The sequence below is a fragment of the Anas platyrhynchos genome, chromosome 32, assembly GCF_047663525.1.
Source record: "Anas platyrhynchos isolate ZD024472 breed Pekin duck chromosome 32, IASCAAS_PekinDuck_T2T, whole genome shotgun sequence".
NCBI classification, from domain to species: Eukaryota; Metazoa; Chordata; class Aves; order Anseriformes; family Anatidae; genus Anas; species Anas platyrhynchos.
Window position 1 is genome coordinate 5,650,181 of NC_092619.1, and position 19,539 is coordinate 5,669,719.

At 48.6% G+C, this 19,539-nt stretch overlaps 1 long non-coding RNA gene across 1 annotated transcript; it reads left to right on the top strand.

Moving 5' to 3' along the window:
• The first annotated feature begins 5,395 nt into the window (after nucleotides 1-5,395).
• On the top strand, nucleotides 5,396-17,723 carry LOC140000484 (uncharacterized). The gene is made up of 2 exons (XR_011805538.1): nucleotides 5,396-7,355; nucleotides 14,709-17,723. It is a non-coding gene; the product is annotated as an uncharacterized lncRNA (long non-coding RNA).
• Nucleotides 17,724-19,539: the final 1,816 nt, after the last annotated feature.

Genomic DNA, 19,539 nt, shown 5'->3' on the forward strand with positions numbered 1-19,539 from the left:
CGTTAGAGATAACAAAAAATGTTTTTATAAATACATCAACACAAAAAGGAGGACTAAGGAGAATCTCCATCCTTTCCTGGATGCGGGGGGAAACTTAGTTACAAGAGATGAGGAAAAGGCGGAGGTGCTGAATGCCTTCTTCACCTCAGTCTTTAGCAGCAAAACCGGTTGTTCTCTGGATACCCAGTACCCTGAGCTGGTGGAAGGGGATAGGGAGCAGGATGTGGCCCTCACTATCCACGAAGAACTGGTTGGTGACCTGGTACGGCACTTGGATGTGCACAAGTCGATGGGGCCGGATGGGATCCACCCAAGGGTACTGAGAGAACTGGCAGAGGAGCTGGCCAAGCCCCTAACCATCATTTATCAGCAGTCCTGGCTACTGGGGGAGGTCCCAGTTGACTGGCGGCTAGCAAACATGACGCCCATCTACAAGAAGGGCCGGAGGGCAGATCCGGGAAACTACAGGCCTGTCAGTTTGTCTTCAGTGCCTGGGAAGCTCATGGAGCAGATTCTCTTGAGAGTCATCATGCAGCACTTGCAGGGCAAACAGGCGATCAGGCCCAGTCAGCATGGGTTTATGAAAGGCAGGTCCTGCTTGACGAACCTGATCTCCTTCTACGACAAAGTGACGCGCTGGGTGGATGAGGGAAAGGCTGTGGATGTGGTCTACCTTGACTTCAGCAAGGCTTTTGACACCGTCTCCCACAGCATTCTCCTCAAGAAACTGGCTACTCTTGGCTTGGACTGGCGCATGCTTCGTTGGGTTAGAAACTGGCTGGATAGCCGGGCCCAAAGAGTAGTGGTGAATGGAGTCAAGTCCAGTTGGAGCCCAGTCACTAGTGGCGTCCCCCAGGGCTCGGTGCTGGGGCCGGTCCTCTTTAATATCTTCATCAATGATCTGGACGAGGGCATTGAGTGCACCCTCAGTAAGTTTGCAGATGACACCAAGCTAGGTGTGTGTGTCGATCTGCTCGAGGGTAGGAAGGCTCTGCAGGAGGATCTGGATAGGCTGCACCGATGGGCTGAGGTCAACTGCATGAAGTTCAACAAGGCCAAGTGCCGGGTCCTGCACCTGGGGCGCAATAACCCCAAGCAGAGCTACAGGCTGGGAGATGAGTGGTTGGAGAGCTGCCAGGCAGAGAAGGACCTGGGAGTGATGGTGGACAGTCGGCTGAATATGAGGCAGCAGTGTGCTCAGGTGGCCAAGAAGGCCAACGGCATCCTGGCTTGTATAAGAAACAGTGTGGCCAGCAGCACTAGGGAAGTGATTGTCCCCCTGTACTCGGCTCTGGTGAGTCCGCACCTCAAGTACTCTGTTCAATTTGGGCCCGTCGCTACAAGAAGGATATGGAGGTGCTGGAGAGAGTCCAGAGAAGGGCAACAAAGCTGGTGAGGGGCCTGGAGAACAAGTCCTACGAGGAGCAGCTGAAGGAGCTGGGCTTGTTCAGCCTGGAGAAAAGGAGGCTCAGGGGCGACCTTATTGCTCTCTACAGATACCTTAAAGGAGGCTGTAGCGAGGTGGGGGTTGGTCTGTTCTCCCACGTGCCTGGTGACAGGACGAGGGGGAATGGGCTTAAGTTGTACCAGGGGAGTTTGAGGTTGGATCTTAGGAAGAACTTCTTTACCGAAAGGGTTGTTAGACATTGGAACAGGCTGCCCAGGGAAGTGGTGGAGTCACCATCCCTGGAAGTCTTTAAAAGACGTTTAGATGTAGAGCTGAGGGATATGGTTTAGTGGGGACTGTTAGCGTTAGGTCAGAGGTTGGACTCGATGATCTTGAGGTCTCTTCCAATGTAGAAATTCTGTGATTCTGTGATTCTGTGAGTAACTCTGTCCAAGCCAGAACCAGTACAGGGACTCATGATGGACAAGAAGGCTCCCTCTGAGTTCTGGAAGGAGCCAGGAAGGTGCTAATAAGCACCAGGACAATTGAGGAAGCCCAAAGCCCCTTCTGAAGGGTCACTCCTGCCCTAGCACCTCCCAGGACTGACATGGAACTGGCTCACAGGCATCAGAGGGTCTGGGAGTCCAGCAGCAGTGCCACGGGCTTGAAGGGTCACAACCAGCTCATATCTACCTGATCAGATTCTGGCCCAAAAAGGGTGTGTTTTGAAGGTATGGTATTATGAGGTATGTATTGCCTCAGAAATTCCTCATCTGTTCCTAAGTCAATGTCTCTAAAGTGGATTGTGTGTTGAGCTCTTTCTGAAGTAGGTGACAGGTCACCCCTTGACTCCTGGCTGGGATCAGTGCCTTTAGGCTCACATCTGCCGGGGTCCATGATAGGGCAGCAGAAGGCACCTGTTTTGCACACAGTTTGTGAAATCCACTCCTCCTAAGTATTGGGTAGGACCCATAGGGGAAGAGGTCTTGGACAGGGGTTGTAATGACAGAGGTGTCAGCTTTTGCCTAAAGTCATCCTTCAGGACTGCTTTCAGTTTTCTACACAGAGGGGGATGCTGCCTCCAAGATGCCCGGGGGAAACCGGAGCATACATGAGGACTTGGGAAAAATTACTCTGGAAACATAGGAGCCATTCTTGAACCAAAACTTGTAGGCAGGACACATAAGTTTGTAGTGGTGCAGACCTGCTGGGCACGCTGTGCAGAGTGCTCCATGCTGGCTTAGGAGCTGCTTCTTTCTCAAGAACAGAGTAGCCAACAGAGGTGAGACAGATACCCCGAGATTATGAATGTCATGAGAATCCTGCTCCCAAACAGATTACTGATACAGGGAGTTCAGGAGAAGGCTGGCCATGAGAAAGATGAGATTTGGGGTAGGGAAGAGGAGCTTGGCCAGCAAAAATTAATGATTTTGAAAAGGTAAGAGGGTTCAGGTAAAGTAGATCCTGCTGTAAAACAGTCTTAAAACAGTCATGTGAAGCCCTTCCCCTATTTTAATGTGTAATCTTTATCCCTAAACCTAAATGCTACTCCAGTCCCTGACAGGGCTCCACAACTGTAATCCTGACCTCAAACTATCCCTTGAAACAAAACTCAGCCGATAGCCCCTTTCCCTTACCTTTACGCTCTTGCTCACCCTGATCCCTGCCCTTAACACTAGCATTAAAATGCTCTGTTAAAACCTACAGTGCTTGGCAGAAATACCCTAAACAAAACCCTACAGCAAAGAGCTTTTACATAACCTAACCACAGACCTGACACCCCAAGCAGAACAACAAATCCTACCATTAAACATTTGCTTAATCTCTACCCCAGAAAGGTGAGACCCAACCGCATACATGAATAATTAACATCCTAAGATCCTGTTCCTGTGCTTTAACCTCCTCACTTCCAACCCATGTCCTAACCCTCAACTTATGCTTTGGCCGTTTGGGGCAGGGCAGAAATTTGAGATTGCTGTGCAGTCACATGGCATTCAAAGATGAATGTGAGGGGCCATGGATCTGATCACATTGTGGACCACAAAGAAGAGACGGGTAGGAATGCTCTGAGGAGCTCAGCTCTGCCTTAGGCTCTCCTGCACCAGCAGAAGGAATGTGACTATGGAAATGACTGTGAGGTCACTTCTGTTTCTGCAGTTGATAGGGCAGCAGCAGGAACGTGTCACCGAAAGGGACTCTAAGGTCACTTCTGTCCGAAGTAGTTGACAGGTCACCCTTGACTTCTAACTGGGATCTGTACTTTTTGGCTGACATCTGCCAGCAGCCCTGGTAGGCCAGCAGAAGGCACCTGGCTGGCATGCTGACTGTGGGATCCTCTCTGCCTCCATACCCAGGAGGACCCAGACAGAAAGAAGGCCCACATATGGATTGTCCTGACCCCTCTGCTTGAGTCCATGACTGGACTGCAGCAGGCACAAGGCTTGTGTGTGTCTAGCCAAGAAGCTGCAAGGCCAGCGGCAGGCCCATGGCTTGGACGATGCTGGTGAGGCGACTTCTGTCTGGTTGGCTGACAGGCCTCAAGAAGGCTGATGGGTTGCGATGCCTGCTTTAGGAGTGGTTTCCACCCTGATGGAGCTTTCTTTCATAGTAGGAAAGAGCAGGAGAGAAAAAAAAACTGCTACAAAGTGCACCTTGGAAGGTTGTCTCTGGCCACAAGGAGTGAGAATTGTCCCTCAGAGTATACTGCTGTGTTGCCAGAGCTCACCCAATTTGTAGTAAGTGATAAGACCCTGGTTTTGAGTTTCAAGGAACAGCTGGTGAGGGTTGATGAGACATTGGTGAAATGATGGAAATGCTGGGATAAGAGCAAGGTGGTGTACTGAGATGGGTGTCTGCAAACTTCGATGAAATAGGGGGTTGTGGTTTAAACCAGCCGGCAGCTAAACACCACACAGCTGTTTGCTCACCCTCCTCCCTCCTTCTCTGGGATGGGGGAGAGAAACGAGAAAACTGAAGCCTGTGAGTAAAGACAGTTTATTAAGACAGGAAAATAATAATAATAATAATAACAACAACAACAATAATGATGATAATAGTACTACTACTAATCCTGTGTACGAAACTAGTGATGCACAATGCAGTTGCGCACCACTCACAGATGCCCAGCCTAACCCCGAGCAGCCAGCCCCACCACCCCGGCTAGCCACCCCTTATATATTATTCAGCATGACATCAGGTGGGACGGAATACCACTTTGGCCAGCTTGGATCAGCTGTCCTGGGTTTGTCCCCTCCCAGCTCCTGCTGCACTCCCAGCCTGCCTGCTAGCAGGACAGAGTGAGAAGCTGGAAAGTCCTTGGCTCAGTGTAAGCACTGCTCTGCAACAACCAAAGCATCAGTGTGTTATCAACATTCTTCTCCTAGATCCAGAACATAGCACCCTACCAGCTACTAGGAGGAAAACCAACTCTATCCTAGCTAAAACCAGGACAGAGAGTGAGCAAGGTGGACAAATGTTTGATATCCTCTGTCTGCAAGGCAGTTATGTCCGGAGTCCATCCAGTAAACTTTTGTATCTTTGAAATACCCGCTCCTGAAGTAGTCTAGGCCAAGTATTCACAGAGCATCTGGGCCAGTCTCAGTGGGGTGATTTTGCCACTCTTCTTCCACACAGTTAGACTCACTTCAGCCTCTAATGCAGTTAACTCTTGGGACCCCCCTGTCATTCAAGAAATGCAAATGGGTTCTGGCCCTTTGTAGCTTGATGGCATTACAGTACACTGTCCACTAGAACCTGATTCTTCTGTGGGTGTGATGTGCCAGGCTCAAAGTCCAATACACCCAATTGCCCCCATCTTCCTTCTGGCTTGAGGTCAGGCCTTTCTAGATCATGGTATTCATTATTCTATTTCACACAGAATTTCTAGGTTGGAAGAGACCTCAAGATCATCGAGTCCAACCTCTAAGTCCAACCTCTAGTTTGGAGGACTGCTGACTAGAAACTGGAGCAGCAATTTTCTCGGAAGAACCGCTTTTTGCCAATGTTTTTCCTTGTGCCTCATGCATCTATGCCTCTAGGGTGGAGGTAGGGTAGATTTTTGCATCCCGTTTTCTCATGGCCTCTTCATGGTCACACAGTCAAAACCATAGGGTGACATGTAGTATGCACCCACTATATCAACTTTATTGAGCAGAGGGATGCTTACACCTAATAGCTGAGCTATTGGTTCGTGCAGGTGGGGAGGAAGATGTATTCTCTTGTAGTTCTTGGACCTCTTGGGAAAGTTTCTCTCTAGACAGGATGCAGGCCCATAGGGAAGAACAGAGACTTTCTTTGTAATGCCAGAGTTGTCTAGCCAATTCATCCACCATGGGTTTCTCTTGGTCTTTCCAGCTCATTACTACCAACAAGTTAGCACAAGATGATGGTGCGCTCTGTAAAAACTTCTGCCACATGGGTCATGTGCACATGACTTCATCTGCATCTTTGGATAGCTGCTCATTGTCTAGGTTTCTACTAATCACCTTCAGCATGGCTAATTCCCTCAGGTACCGGATACCCCTCTGCATGGTGGTCCACTTGCCTGGTTGACAAGATTTTTCTTGAAGGGAGACCTTTCCTTAATGTTAACAGGAGTAAGTTCTTTTTTCCCCTTTTCCAATTGTTTTGTCAGCCAGTCTTTCCCTAGACGGGGATCCCAGCAGCTTTGCTTCCCTGCCCTTTAATTCCAGGCTATTGACCCCTTTCTTGGAGCACTGGTGCAGCCAAGTGACAATGTGCTCACCGAGATGATAGATGAAATCTGTCCCCATATCTTGTAGCTTATCCTAGGATAGGAATTGGTGGTTTCTGATGCTTATATGACCTCTGCTTCTTTGTCCTCCTGCTTCCATGATGGCACAACTTTGAGGAAATCTTCCTCATCTTCTTCTTCCCCCTTTCTTGTCTGGGTAGGAGTTTCTTTCCTTTCTTAAGAAAAACTGATTTTCACACCCATTGTTTACTCTTGCATGAAGAGGCAACCGATACTGGCACAAGTTGGTTCTCTGGCCCAGCCATGGAGCTCATCGCAGGGGCAGGAGTGGCTGCAGGGGCAGGAGTGTCTGCAGGGCCCAACACAGGAGTTGTTCTGTCTGCAGGGATTTTGGGATTAGTTGGAATGGCTGCAGGGTCTATTGCAGGTTTTGGAGTAGTGACAGGGCCTGCCACAGGGGTTGGTTTAACTTTGGGCCCACTTCAGGAGCTGGAGTGCCTGCAGGGCCTTTTGCAGTGTTTGGAGTGGCTTTGGACAGGCTATGGATCTGTTACAGGGGCTGACGTGTTGTGGTGTAATTGCCTGAAGTAACTAGGAAAATAAAACTAACATTCACATTTTTAAGGAAAAGGTACAGCATTGAAGAGGCATTCAGGGTAGGGCATAACTGCATTATTCCCTAGGCTCCCAACCTTAGATGCTATCGCGCTGGGGAAACTTGGTGTGCTAGCCCTAAGGAACAGCACGGAGCGTAGAGTGGAGTGGAGACACCACAGCTGGGCTCTGTAATCAGGTGGGGCCTCGATTGTTCTTGTGCACAAAGCTGCACTTTTTGCCACCCTAAGCCAAAGACCTGTCATGTTTTGACAAATGCTGTACCCTAGTGTACTTTTTGCTCATTATAATATCATTATAATACCAAAACACACCTCCATCCCAAAAGCTACCTGCCTCCAAGGTGCGACCACCCTTCACTGAGCATGCGCTTTGAATTTCTCGGAGCCTATTACTTTAAACAGAGATGGGAAAACTTTACACCAATCATAACTAAGATATGCTTGACTAGAGCCACTCAAGCTCCACCTAAAAGATAGAAAATAATATAAATTGGCCCAAGAGAGAGGGGATGGCAGGGAAGATACCACCGTCAGGGGAGATACCATCCCGAGGACATACAACATCCTTAGGACCTCCTGACTCCTGGGATCAGTCGACGGGCTGGGCCTCTCTTCCCCCCAATTGGGACGCCTTTGGGTGAGATCTGAATACTTGCTTATAAATCTCTATAGAGTCTTTGATCTTTTTAACGAGTTTTATTTCTAGGCTGCGCACCTGTAACACCTGTAACACCTGTAACATCTATAACATCTGTAACACCTCTAACACCTATAATACCTGTATATTTCATGCATACTAGCTTGCTTTTGCAGATAGTCACTATCATCGGCAATCCAAAAGAACCTGATTATCTGTTGCTGTAATAAACCGTACTTGATTGCATTGTGATAGCTCTCATTAAGTGCAACTAGGGTGAGGGTGGTTATCCGTGATAGTTCAGTGTTCTGAATCTAACCAGACCCCCAGACGGTTAATGCGTTTTTGGTGAATGTCTGACTGGACCCCCAGACAGTTAATGTGTTTTTGGTGAACGTCCGACTGGTTCAGTACTCTGAATCCGATCGGGCCCGTAACGGTTAATCAGCTAAACCCCTTAACGCGACAGTAAAATTGGTGTAGTCAGCAGGATTGCTATGGATAAACTACTGCAAAAATACAAATGTGCCCCTTCCCAGGCAGGGAAGGACTGTCGTGGTTCCGCTCGAGTGGGCAGCCGAGCTCCACCACAGCCGCTCTCTCACTCCCCCTCCTCAAAGAGGAATGGGGAGAAAATATGTGAAAAGGGCTCAAGGATTGAGATAAGGACGAGAAAATCACGCAATAATTATTGTAACGGGCAAACCAGACTCAGCATAAGAAGACAGATAGTAAGATTTATTGCTCATTACTAACAAGCTAGAGAAGTGAGAAACAAAGGAAAGAAACCAAAAGCACCTTCCCCCCTATCCACCCTCTTCCACCTCCTCCCCCCGAGCGGCGCAGGGGAACGGGGGAATGGGGGTTATGGTCAGTCTACAGCACTTCTTCTCTGCCACTCTTTCTCGGTCACTCTCGTCCCCTGTGCTGTGGGGTCCCACCTACGGGATACAGTCCTTGATGAACTGATCCGGCGTGGGCTTCCCACAGGCAGCAGCTCTTCCAGAACTGCTCCAGATATGGGTCCGTAGCACGGGGTCCATCCCTCAGGAGCAGACTGCTCCAACCTGGCTCCCCCACGGGCAGCAGCTCCTGCCAGGTCACCTGCTCCTGCGTGGTCTCCTCTCCATGGGCTACAGGTGTGGCCCAGAATCTGCTCCGGCAGGGGTCTTCCACAGGCGGCAGCCTCCATCGGTGCAGGGCCACCTGCTCCACCGTGGTCTCCTCCACACGCTGCAGCGTGGAACCCTGCTCCGCCGTGGTGCTCCATGGGCTGCAGGGGGACATCCTGCTTCACCAAGGTCCTCACCACAGGCCGCAGGGGACTTCTTCTCCGGCGCCTGGAGCACCTCTCCCCCTCCTTCTTCACTGACCTTGGCGCCTGCAAGGCTGTTTTCACACTCCCTTGACTCTCCCGGCTGCTGTGTGGCACAGCGTTTTTTTCCCTGTCTTAAATATGCTCTCACAGAGGCGCAAAACAACATGGCTTATTGGCTCAGATCTGGAAAACAATGGGGCCCTTCCCAAACATGGGGCAGCTTCTAGATCTTTCTCACAGAAACCACCCCTATGGCTCCCTGCTACCAAAACCTTGCCACGTAAACCCACTACAAGGAGTTTTCCCAAAAGTTTTGGAAAGATGAGGAGAAAGTGGTAGAGCGCATTGAGCAGTGTCAGGCTTCACAAAAGACTGGTCAAAGAAAGGGTAAAGGTGTGATTTGTGCTGTGTTAGGAGCCTGTTTGTCTTGTGCTCGGCAAAAAGCTAAGGAAACTCCTGCTCCCAAACTGATCTCTGATGCGGAACATACAGCTTTGAAATGGTGGCAGAGCTCAAGGAGGAGGTGGAGAGGCTGAGGGCCATCAGGGAGTGTGAGCGGGAGATAGACTTCTGGAGCAACTCCCTGCAGGGCCTCAAGGAGAGGTACCGGGGTGAGACACCCCAAACGGGGGTGGACCCCCTGCCCTGTCGCCGTCGGGCAGAGGGAGGGGATCTGGGAGTTGAGGAGGAGTGGAGACAGGTCCCTGCGCGACAGGGCAGGCAATGCCCTCCCCTTCCGGCCCCACCTTCCCAGGTGCCCTTACGAAACAGGTTTGAGGCCCTGGAGATTGAGAGACCACCAACTGAGGAAGAGATAGAAAGTGTTCCCAGGAGGATGCCTAGGGCGAGGAGGTCGACTCCACGCATCAGGACTGCCTCCACCAAGAAAGAAAGAAGGGTGATTGTCATGGGAGACTCTATCCTTAGGGGGACAGAGGGCCCTATTTGTCGGCCTGACCCTACCCGTAGGGAAGTCTGCTGCCTCCCTGGGGCCAGGGTCAGGGACGTTGCCAGGAAGCTCCCCAACCTGGTACGCCCCTCTGATTATTATCCTCTCCTGATAGTCCAGGCGGGCAGTGATGACATTGATGACAGAAGCCTGAAGGCTATCAAAAGAGACTTTAGGGGGCTGGGACGGTTAGTGGACGGAGCAGGAGTGCAGGTAGTGTTTTCGTCCATCCCTACGTTGACAGGGAGGGGTACGGAGAGGACAAGGAAAGCCCACCTGTTAAACACGTGGCTCCGGGGCTGGTGCCTACGCAGAAATCTTGGGTTTTTTGACCATGGGGCAGTTTACTCAGCACCTGGTCTGATGGCTGTAGACGGGTCCCTATCCTTTAGGGGAAAAAGGATCCTGGGCCAGGAGCTGGCAGGGCTCAATGATAGGGCTTTAGACTAGGTAAGAAGGGGGATGGGGCTGAAGCAAGGACTGTTGGGGCTGTGCCAGGAGGAGCAATGGCAAGGCCGGAGGATAAGGTAAAGGCCCAGCTGAAGTGCATCTACACCAATGCACGCAGCATGGGTAACAAATAGGAGGAGCTGGAAGCCATCGTGCAGCGGGCAGGCTACGACTTGGTTGCCATCACGGAAACGTGGTGGGACCAGTCTCATGACTGGAGTGCTGCGATGCCTGGCTATAGGCTCTTCAGAAGGGACAGGCAGCACAGAAGGGGTGGCGGTGTGGCTCTCTATATTAGAGAGTCTTTCGATGTTGTAGAACTCGAGGCTAGGAATGACAAGGTCGAGTCCCTTTGGGTTAGGATCGGCAGGGACAACAAGGCTAGTGTCCTGGTCGGGGTCTGCTATAGACCGTCGAACCAGGATGAGGAGACGGATGAGGAGTTCTACAGGCAGCTGACAGAAGTTGCGAAATCGTCAGCGCTTGTACTCGTGAGGGACTTCAACTTCCCTGACATATCCTGGAAGCACAACACAGCCCAGAGAAAGCAGTCTAGGAGGTTTCTGGAGAGTGTGGAAGATAGCTTCCTGACGCAGCTGATTAGTGAACCTACCAGCGGTGGTGCCCTGCTAGACCTTCTCTTCACAAACAGAGAAGGACTGGTGGAGGATGTGATTGTCGGGAGCAGTCTTGGGCAGAGTGACCACGAAATGGTGGAGTTCACTATTCTTGGCGAGGCCAGGAAGGGAACCAGTAAAACCACTGTACTGGACTTTCGGAGGGCTGACTTTGGGCTGCTCAGGACACTAGTTGGTGGAGTCCCATGGGAGGCGGTTCTGAAGGGCAGAGGGGTCCAGAAAGGCTGGGCGCTCTTTAAGAGGCAAATCCTAATGGCACAGGAGCAGTCTATTCCCATGCGCCCAAAGATGAGCCAGCGGGGAAGAAGACCAGCCTGGCTCAACAGAGAATTGTGGCTTGAGCTTAGGAGAAAAAAGAGGGTTTATAATCTTTGGAAAATTGGGCAGGCCACTAGGGAGGACTATAAGGATGTAGCGAGGCTGTGCAGGGACAAGATTAGGAAGGCCAAAGCTCATCTGGAGCTCAATCTGGCTACTGCTGTTAAAGATAACAAAAAACGCTTTTATAAATACATCAACACAAAAAGGAGGACTAGGGAGAATCTCCATCCTTTCCTGGATGCGGGGGGAAACTTAGTTACAAGAGATGAGGAAAAGGCGGAGGTGCTGAATGCCTTCTTTGCCTCAGTCTTTAGCAGCAATACCGGTTGCTCTCTGGATACCCAGTACCCAGAACTGGTGGAAGGGGACGGGGAGCAGGATGTGGCCCTCACTATCCACGAAGAACTGGTTGGTGACCTGGTACGGCACTTGAATGTGCACAAGTCGATGGGGCCGGATGGGATCCACCCAAGGGTACTGAGAGAACTGGCAGAGGAGCTGGCCAAGCCCCTAACCATCATTTATCAGCAGTCCTGGCTATTGGGGGAGGTCCCAGCTGACTGGCGGCTAGCAAACATGACGCCCATCTACAAGAAGGGCCGGAGGGCAGACAAAGTGACAAAGTGACGCGCTGGGTGGATGAGGGAAAGGCTGTGGATGTGGTCTACCTTGACTTCAGCAAGGCTTTTGACACCGTCTCCCACAGCATTCTCCTCAAGAAACTGGCTGCTCTTGGCTTGGACTGGCGCACGCTTCATTGGGTTAGAAACTGGGTGGATAGCCGGGCCCAAAGAGTTGTGGTAAATGGAGTCAAGTCCAGTTGGAGCCCAGTCACTAGTGGCGTCCCCCAGGGCTCGGTGCTGGGGCCGGTCCTCTTTAATATCTTCATCAATGATCTGGACGAGGGCATTGAGTGCACCCTCAGTAAGTTTGCAGATGACACCAAGTTAGATGCGTGTGTCGATCTGCTCGAGGGTAGGAAGGCTCTGCAGGAGGATCTGGATAGGCTGCACCGATGGGCTGAGGTCAACTGCATGAAGTTCAACAAGGCCAAGTGCCAGGTCCTGCACCTGGGGCGCAATAACCCCAAGCAGAGCTACAGGCTGGGAGATGAATGGTTGGAGAGCTGCCAGGCAGAGAAGGACCTGGGAGTGATGGTGGACAGTCGGCTGAATATGAGGCAGCAGTGTGCTCAGGTGGCCAAGAAGGCCAATGGCATCCTGGCTTGTATCAGAAACAGTGTGACCAGCAGGGCTAGGGAGGTGATCGTCCCCCTGTACTTGGCTCTGGTGAGGCCGCACCTCGAGTACTGTGTTCAGTTTTGGGCCCCTCGCTCCAAGAAGGACATCGAGGTGCTTGAGCGGGTCCAAAGAAGGGCGACGAAGCTGGTGAGGGGCCTGGAGAACAAGTCCTATGAGGAGCGGCTGAAGGAGCTGGGCTTGTTCAGCCTAGAGAAGAGGAGGCTCAGGGGTGACCTTATTGCTCTGTATAAGTACATTAAAGGAGGCTGTAGCGAGGTGGGGGTTGGCCTGTTCTCCCATGTGCCTGGTGACAGGACGAGGGGGAATGGGCTAAAGTTACGCCAGGGGAGTTTTAGGTTAGATGTTAGGAAGAATTTCTTTACTGAAAGGGTTGTTAGGCACTGGAACGGGATGCCCAGGGAGGTGGTGGAGTCACCATCCCTGGAAGTCTTCAAAAGACGTTTAGATGTAGAACTTAGGGGTATGGTTTAGTGGGGACTGTTAGTGTTAGGTTAGAGGTTGGACTCGATGATCTTGAGGTCTCTTCCAACCTAGAGATTCTGTGATTCGGTGTGATTCTGTGAAATCAGAGATTGAGGTGTTGAAGTCATCATTGGCCTTTGAAAGGGAGACGGGAAAAACATTAGGAATCAGAGTGGATAAACTTTTGGATGAAAATGACAAACTTGTGAGTGAAAATGATAAACTTGTGCATGAGGATAATCATCTTAAACAATTGCTGGAGAGGGTTAGTCATCTGTTAAACAAAGTACAGCCTTGCACTCCGGTCAAACAGATTCGTGGAGGGCTGCATAGTGTAGAACCTGAAAGCTGGGACAGTGATTTCTGGTCTGACAGTGATGATGGTGTTGAAGAGATTTCTGATTCTGAACCCCAATCCATTTCCTTGAGACCTTTGGTTAAGACTGAGACTACTATTGATGATAATGATGAAATCCGCACTACTGTGCAAACAATTCCGTTGCCACCAGCAGAGTTGGTTAAAATACAGGAGAAGTTCTCAAGGCGGTCAGGGGAATCAGAAGTTGAGTATGTGTGTCGAGTTTCTCTTAAAGGAGGAGATCGAATGATGTTGTGTAAGGAAGAGGTAGGAGGCTTTTGGAGACCTGGAGTATTTTTAACCACCACACCAGGAGATGACCTGGCTGTAGCAGTACAGAAAGCAGCCTGTATTCAAGCGATATATGAAAGAGATGAATTTAGGAAATTCCCGATGTTAGCTCCTATTGATCCGGTTCGGTTAACCCCTCATCTGTGGACTCCCTGATTGTCTTAAGATGTTTGTAGCAAACACCCAAGATCACATACTAGCTGCTTGTAGGGATGATGATAGTGGTTGTAGGCGAAATCCTAACTCCCCTATTCCCACCTGGAGTGAATTGGTACAAGACATAGATAAGTACGGACACCGAATGGGCTGGATTAATTCATCCAGTATTAAATCCCAAGACCACTCTCGGCGAGTCCGCCAAATCCACACTAAAAATCCCAGATATCCCAAATTCAAAGAGAGGTTGAAACCTAATAGGGAACGAGGTGAGTTGTGTCGGCAAAAAACTCTTATCCCCGGGGAGGGCAATGAGCCACCCTGCTCAGCGGGCATTAGCAATTCAATGGCTCTCTAATGAACACTCTGACCCTATTATCGCTATTCCTGTTGAACCCCCAAAAATATTGGTAAATTTTCTTATTGATACCAGGACCCAAATGTCAGTAATTACACATGAGACAGCACAAACCCTGAGCATAACACCTGGTCAATGCAGGGTTAAATTCACGGGAATCAATGGTGTGGAAAAACAGTGCCCCACTGTAAAAATTTCACTCTGGTTGCCAGAGGAACAAAAATTAACCAGGGTAGAAGTATTAGTTGGTGCTGCATACACTAATATTTTAGGATTTGACAGACTGCATGGTTGTATGTGGAAACTCCCTGATGGAACTGTGTGGAGTTTCGCGACACATCAAAGGGATTCAGGCACCATGAGACTGAGCCTGTTACAAACATCCATACCCCTATCCCCTCTAAAATCATTAATGATCGGGCAGTATCTGTTGTCAGCAGCAGCACTTATGGGGATTGACGGGGTGATAACAGAATTGGAAAAAAGAGGCATTATTAAAAGGACCAATTCACCTTACAATTCACCAGTGTGGCCAGTAAAGAAACCAACCAGGCAATGGCATTTTACAGTGGATTACAGACAGTTAAATGCTAACACTACACCTTTGAATGCCACAGTTCCAAACATGGCAGAGATAGTGAAAGCCCTCTGTGTTTCTAACAGTAGCAATAGTGCTAACTACTCCCAAATATTTCTATGCATGGGAAATCAAAGATTGCTATTTCACCCTCTTTCTAACCCTGCCGGTTGAATACAACCGAGCATATTTTATTTTCTTTTGTGTTCACAGGAACCCTGAGCGAACTGTATAGGGACAGCTGGAAGATGACGAATCAACAGTTTGGATTAATGATGCTATGCTTTACCCTGACCTTGACGCAATTACAGACCTTAAAGGAAACTTAGCTACTGTGGCTGTGCTTGGAGCTGAGGTGTTTCACCATGGCATTTAACCATGTATTGTCACAGTATAGCAGTCACTGGAACATCTCAAAACAGAAAGGACCTAAATCTCTCTACTTTAGTTCTACATGGAAACAAAATATTTTCAAAAGATGAATGGAGTTGGAACAATTCTCTAAGAATGGCTGAACTTCAAGCCATGTCTGGATTCGTGGTCAAAGGATAAGAAGCCTCTGCCCCTGCAGATTATTGAAAACGAACCGACTCAGCTTCCCATTGGTCTAACTCCTTCCATCTTCAACACAGGTCCTTACATAATTAAAAATGTGGGACAACAACAAATTCTCTTTAACCCTAGTTGGTCCCTAAAAAGGGTAGAGCTAGCGCTGCACATTAGTATCTCTGAAATTAACTCACAATGTACCACCTTTCTGAGAACTGCCTACACCGGCTGGTTAGCATGGTTACATGGACGTTCTCCAAAACAATCTCAGCGCGTGCCATGGGATGCAACTGGGTTATTAGGGACAGGATTAGGTATCTTAAATAGCATTGATGCTGAGGTCTTAATGAGTAGAATAACTGCTACTACAGATGACCTAAGGAAACTGGAAAAACCAATAAAATAATCCTTATTGGCCTTAGGAGCAAATCAATGGCTTCTATCAGATGTTTTGCCCCATTGGAAACAAATTGAGGAAAATGATCATCAATTAATTGTAAATGCCCTTGGAAAAGCCCAAGGCAATACCTCCCTTGCCTTGAGTTGCATCCAAGCGCAGTTATGGATACAAGCTGTAGCAGCAGCTATTATTAGAGAGGGAGAAGGAGGAACTTTGCCCACTGAAATTTGAAAATTGATTTAGGATAATGCTTCAGAATTTGAAAAAGAATTTCAAGCTTGGTGGCAATTAGTCAACTTTACCCATTATGCAGAAAATGATAAAATTGTTGCCTTTATACTTACTATAAGTAATGCCACTGTATACAATGTATATCCAATCATTGCATTAGGACTCAATCATAATGGAACTATACTTTATCCTAAAGAGCGTAAAGTATGGGCCCATCAAAAGGGAGGAAAGTGGCAAACAATTGATGTAAATGCATGTATTGTGCATGAACAAAAAGGTTTCATCTGTGAAAGTAACACGCTGGAATCTCAAGACATTTCTCTTGACACTGAGCAAAATATTTGCCACTTTGAGATACATCCTAATGAAACCCTTGAAACTGTACTTGTATATATTGGGAAAGGTTGCGTTTGCATGAGAACTCATTGTGATTCTATAGTTGTAGATAATACAGTGGTAGATACCAGTAATCACTCTAATGTTTGTGTTTGCAATTTTACCAAAATTCTAGGATGTGATTTTAAATACTCAGTTCCTGTCTCTTCTTATCAACTTATTGCATCTAATTATATTCTGCTTCATGAACTGCTGCCTACTCCTATAGGAATGAACCTTACCTTGGTGAAGAAATTGCTGGTACATGAGGACCTGAAGCAGATGATGACACAAGTACGAGAAAATGGACACGACTGATTACTGTCCATCATGATACACAAGAAATACATCGAGTGATGGAAAGAGTAAAGAGAGATGAGAGACACCGTTGGTGGGACACTTTGTTTGGATGGTTGCCAGCTGCCAAGGGAGTCTTCAACAAGATGCTTCACCCTGTTATTGTTCTGTTAATACTCACTGTATTATGTTTTATACTGACAATTAGTTTGTATGTTAAACTCTGGTTTATGATGAACTTTTAACGAGTTTTATTTCTAGGCTGCGCACCTGTAACACCTGTAACACCTGTAACACCTGTAACATCTGTAACACCTGTAACACCTGTAACACCTGTAACATCTGTAACATCTATAACATCTGTAACACCTGTAACACCTATAACACCTGTGTATTTCATGCATACTAGCTTGCTTTTGCAGACTGTCACCATCACCGGCAATGCAAAAGAACCTGATTATCTGTTGCTGTAATAACCCACACTTGATTGCATTGTGATAGCTCTCATTAAGTGCAACTAGGGTGAGGGTGGTTATCTGTGATAGTTCAGTGTTCTGAATCTAACCAGACCCCCAGACGGTTAATGCGTTTTTGGTGAATGTCTGAATGGACCCCCAGACGGTTAATGCGTTTTTGGTGAATGTCTGAACGGACCCCCAGACAGTTAATGTGTTTTTGGTGAACGTCCGACTGGTTCAGTACTCTGAATCCGACCGGGCCGGATTAGAGAAAACTAATCTATAATCTAAGTTAGATGTTGTAGGAAGATGCTGTAGGATCAACGACAGGTCAACGTTGCAAGGAGCCGGGAAGTGCAACAAGGACTTGAGCTAAGCTGGTGCTCGTGTCCAGACATCCAACTCCACCTGCCTTGAGTGGCCACTTTGGCAGATGAAGACCTAATCATCAACAGTTCTTATGAACATTTTCCAAGAAAGACCTATGGAATGAGAAGATACACCTGCCTATTAATCCTGTCCTGTTAAATCCTTGTCCTGTTAAAGGACAAGGAATAATGATGAGAATGCTTGTATGCTAAAGTATGGGGATCTGAGTGTGACACAAATGTTATGGAATAAGGGGTGGCGGTTGTACTGGGTCTGGCTGAGATGGTAACTTTCCCGGCAGCAGCCCATACAGTGCCGTACTCTGCACTTGTAGCTGGAACAGCAGTGTTAACACACCAGTGTTGTGTCTACTGCTGAGCAGCAGTGGCACAGTATTGGGCCTTTCTCTAACCCTCCTAGGGGATGGGCGAAAAGTGAGGAGAGAAACATCACTAGGGCAGCTGACCTAAACCGATCAAAGGGATATTCCATACCATGGGATGTCACACTCAGCAATAAAAGGTGGAAACAGGAAGAAGAGGGGAGGGGTGGGCTCTCGTTGAGAAGACGTCGGTCCTCCTCTCGAACACCGGCTGCGTGCGTTGAGGCCTTGCTTCAAGGACGTGGTCAATCATCGCTCATTTGTGGGAAGTAGAGAATAATTTCTTTCCTCTGCACTTCCATATAGCCTTCATTTATTTTGTTTGTTTGTTTTCCTCCCTTCTTTTTATTTTCCCTTTTCCCCTCCCTTTTCCCCTTTCCCTTTTTATTTCCCCTTAGTTAAATTGTTTAGTTCATGGTAGTCTTTATTTAATTATTATAATTATTTCCCTTTAATTAAATTATCCTTATCTCAACCCGTGAGTTGTTCTTTGCTTTACTTCTCCCCCTCCTCATCTAAAGGAGGGGGAGTGAGAGAGCGTTTATGGGGTTTAGCTGCCCAGCACGGTAAAACCACCACACCCGGTCCTTGGGCGAAGACAATCCCACGAGTGGGTTTGCCTTTTCTCGAGGCAGGAGCAACCCACACTGCCTTCCCCATCCACCTTCCTACATGCACTACGGGAACTTTAGCTCCTTTCACAGTGTGTAGGGGTTTTGTTTCAGCAGGACCAGCACGGCTGTCAGACCCCCTATTGTTAACTAGCCAAGTGGCTTCTGGTAGATTTGTGTCCCATTGTTTCCACGTCCCAGCACCTAATGCTCGTAAGAGAATCACAGAATTTCACAGAATTTCTAGGTTGGAAGAGACCTCAAGATGATCGAGTCCAACCTCTGACCTAACACTAACAGTCCCCACTAAACCATCCCGAGCACAGCTGTCCTAAATCCATCCCAATAAAGAAATTTTAAGCGAGGGTGACAGAAAAGTCCCCTGCTTTTTCCCTTTCATATTCATTGATGTCATTGCCAGTCCAATACTAATCACAATCATTTTTTTTACATAGTTTTTAACAGTCCATGGTACCTCTCAACCTTCCCAGAAGCTTGCGTTTGATAAGGGATGTGCTACACCCACTCAACACCATGCCTCTTGGCCCAGAAGGTAAAAGGATTGTTTCAGAAATGACTCCCATTGTCAGACTCAATTCTCTCTGGTGTACCATGACGCCACAATACTTGTCTTTCCAGGCCCTAGACAGTGTTTCGGGCCGTGGTGTGGTTTACAGGGTACGTTTCCAGCCACCCAGTAGTTGCTTCTACCATGCTGAGTATGTACCGTTTGCCTTAGCGAGTTTTTGGGAGTGGTCCAATATAGTCAATCTGCAAGGCCTCACCATATTGAAACCCTAGCCATCTCCCCCTGTTCCAGGGAGATTTTACTTTCGTGGCTTTCTCGATTGCAGCACAGGTCTCACACTCATGGGTAACCTGTGTGATGGCCTCAATGGTCAAGTCCACCCCTCGATCACGAGCCCATCTGTAAGTGGCATCCCTCCCCAGATGTCCTAATGTTTCATGGGCCCATCGGGCTACAAACAGCTCACCCTCACGTTCCCAGTCCAGGTCCACCTGAGCCACTTTGATTTTCGAAGCTCGATCCACTTCTTCGTTGTTCTGATGTTCTTCAGTAGCGTGACTCTTGGGCACGTGGGCATCTGCATGACTGAATGACTAATGCCTGAAGATGCCCAGCTCCTTCCCAGTGCCCCCAGTAATGCCTGGAGACCCCTAATACCTTCCCAGTGCTCCCCAGTGCTGTCTTTAGCCCCCCCAGTTCTGTTCCAGTGCCACTCAGTAATGTCTGGAGATGCCTGGTTCCCTCCCAGTGCCCCCTAGTTCTGTCCTGAGTGCCCCCAGTTCTCTCCCAGTTCCCCCCAGTATTGCTCAGAGTCCCCAAGCACCCTCCCAGTGACCCCCAGTA